At 45.5% G+C, this 3,061-nt stretch overlaps 1 long non-coding RNA gene across 1 annotated transcript; it reads right to left on the bottom strand.

The window, feature by feature from the left end:
• Window positions 1–352: 352 nt before the first annotated feature.
• On the bottom strand, window positions 353–2,729 carry LOC140697931 (uncharacterized). The gene is made up of 2 exons (XR_012075311.1): window positions 2,645–2,729; window positions 353–597 (listed from the first exon to the last, which is right to left on the bottom strand). It is a non-coding gene; the product is annotated as an uncharacterized lncRNA (long non-coding RNA).
• Window positions 2,730–3,061: the final 332 nt, after the last annotated feature.

The following is a 3,061-nucleotide window of genomic DNA, read 5'->3' as shown; positions in this document are numbered from 1 at the left end:
ATATGAGTTTGTTGTCTTAAAAGCTGTATGGCCAGAAAGGAGTGAGCAAGGAGGAGAATGGCAGAGATGAAATAGTGGGTTCAGATCCTGAAGAACCAGGAAGGGCATGGTAAGGACCTTTGATTTTATTTAGTGTGATGGGAAGCTAGTTACTAGTTTAAATAGGGGAAGAACATTCTGATTTGTGAATTGAAATATCACACTGGCTGCTGCTTGGAGGCTGGATTGGTGGGAGGCATGGATAGAAGCAGTGATGCAAATACAACGATGTGTTGACCATGGCTAGTACCTCCCCAAATCGCTTCTCGTTTCTTACACAGTGAAGGAATTCAGCACTTCTCCTGGACCATCCTGTGACTACCTGGGAAGCTATATTTACTTACTGTCACTCAGGAAGGAGTTACCGGTGGGGCATAATCAGAAGTCGGGGAGGGAGTCAGACACACGGCATGAGTCCTGTTGGCTTTTCCTTGTTCCTCCTGGCTGTGGTCAAGGGTGTGAACATCATGGCCGGCCTATGATGCAGGCATCCTTGACCATGGGGTGACTCTCAGTTAGCAGAACGAGCAAGCAGAAGGATGCCCTACCTCCGGAATTCTGTGTGAAAGAACACAGGCATACCTCACTTTATTGGTCATTGCTTTATTGGGCTTAGAACATGTTGCATTTTTTTGTTTTTTACAGATTGAAGGTTGGTGGCAGCTCTACATTGGGCGAGATTATTGGTGACATTTTCCCAACAGCTTTTGCTCACTTCATGTCTCCATCTCCTACTTTGGTAATCCTGGCAATATTTCAAACTTTTTCATGATTATTATTTGATGTGGTGATCTGTGATCAGTAATCTTTGATGTTACTATTGTCATTGTTTTGGCATTTTTTTTTAGCAAAAAAGTATTTTTAAGGTATTAAATACTTTTTTAAAGTATTTAAGGTATGCACATTTTAGACATAATGTCATTGTATACAAAATAGATGACAAGAGAGTGTCAACAGAACTTTTGTATGCACTGGGAAGCCAGAACATTTGTGTGTCTTGCTCTATGGCGATACTCGCTTCTTGCGGTGGTTTGGAATAGAAACTGCACGGTGTTTGAGGAATGCCTGTAAACTTCTGTTTTGTTTAAGCCACTGCTATTTTGGGGTTTAGGTTAGGCAAATCTAATTCCAACTAGCTCAGTAGGTACCAAAGGCTTAACGATGCAGAAAGGTGTTTGGATTGAGTATAGTACAGAGAGTGGGAATTATTGGAAATCAAAGTATATTTTGAAAGTAGAATCACGAGTGTTTCCTGATCTGAATGAATGGATGAATCTGGATGACAAGAGAAAGAGAGGAAGCAAGGATGCCCCCAGGATTTTTGCCTGAGTAACTGGTTGGATTGGAAACGTGGATTATAAAACAAGCTGAAAACAAGCTCTTAATGTTTAATCACAAGGGGGCAGATTTGTGATGAAAACCTGAACAACTTCCCCATAAATTACTTCTGTTTTTCGATGGAAAGAAGTAAGGTCTTCAGCTGGGAGTGAGAATGACAGAGCTGCTGGACCCTGAGGAGGGAGGAAAGGGTGAGGGTTGGACGTCTGAGAGAGAGGTGAGTGAACTGAGCTGGGAGATGTGTTAGCCTTGCTGGCCAGCACTGAAAAGTCACTTAATGTTTGTGATAAGAAGTTTAAAGCAAGACAATCTTCCTGCCACCAGCAGCAGCATCACTGGATAATCTTTCCTAGAAATTCAACCAATTGGATAGTCACATCCAGCAGGTCAAGTGTGGACATGGAGTCAGCGGAGTTGGGTTTAACCAAAACGATGGTTTTTCTCAGAGAGCACAATAGAAGGACGGAGTGGCAAGAGCCCTGAAGATGTATCAAGGGAGTCACCATAGTAACGGACCATGACATTTCAGCTGGGGGAGCAGGGAGTGGGAGGCTCCGGGAGGGTGGACATCCACAAGGGGTAGAACAAATGACTGGAGGTCTCAGTGTAGATGAAGTCATATTGGTGTGAAAGCATCAGAGTTAAGTGAGCTGGAAAAATGGCAGATTGGGTGAGAGAATGCTTTATTAAAAGATTTGGTAGGGAGTGTGGTATTGGAAAGAGTAAGTACAAGGAAATGGCTGTGAAAATGGAAGGCAGAAGTGGGGGAGGGAAGTTGATACTGGAGGTGAGCGAATTAGGGAACTGCAGGGCAGGGTGTTTGATGATCCTTCTCCTGGGTGTGCGAGTCTGGGACAGACGGTTCACGCATTGGTGGGGGAGAGCGACGTGGGTACAGACGCTGGCACTGCCTGGAAGAATGGCAGGGACTTTAACTGGGAAGGGGAGCACTTGGGACAATCTGATTGTGTGTGTTTTAAACATGCTGGTGGGGTCACTGCTTGGCCTACTTTGTTCACTCTATGAAAGAGAAGCAGACAGTGGTCTGGAAAACGGGGAGGACCCCACCCCATGCCCAGGCCCTGCGGAGTGCATCACGTGGAAGGCAGCCATCACTCAGAGGCCCTCAGTGGAGACCATGTTTCAGGAGGTAGCTGGGTCTGTGCTAGAGCAGGAAGGTGATGTCTTGATAACCAGATTCCACACAAAACAAATTTTGACAATGATGTGGTAAAAATAGAAAGAAAGAAAAGAAAACTGTGAATACCTGTGTAGACCAACCCGTGTAGACACTCTGCAGACTGGGACACACAGGAAGTATCTTTAGTTTGGAGGCTGGGATTGGGACCTGTGGGAAGAAGCGAGCTTTCCTGTCAAAGCCCCGTGAGTAGGCGGGGCTGACTGTCGAAGCCTCGAGACCATTCATTCCCCATTTCCGCTTGGAGGATGTACTTGAAAGTCAGAATCAGACGAGCGTGGTCAGGTCTTTGTTTCACTATCCCCAAGCCTTCCCTGGGCTTGAAGAACAGTCAGGGGACTGTCACACAGGTGCATGGTAGCATTTTCTTTTAGGAAGTATCCAGAGACCCATAGTGGTGGGCCTTTCAGCTTGAATTCCTGAAGTGTGGGGCTAGCTGAAGTCAGATGCTCTTTCCAGACCTAAAGATCCATAACTTCAAGCTAT

This window comes from Vicugna pacos, chromosome 8 (genome assembly GCF_048564905.1).
Source record: "Vicugna pacos chromosome 8, VicPac4, whole genome shotgun sequence".
In the NCBI taxonomy this organism is placed as follows: Eukaryota; Metazoa; Chordata; class Mammalia; order Artiodactyla; family Camelidae; genus Vicugna; species Vicugna pacos.
The sequence above is the reverse complement of the archived record's forward strand: the minus strand, read 5'-3'. Positions and strand labels throughout refer to the sequence as shown.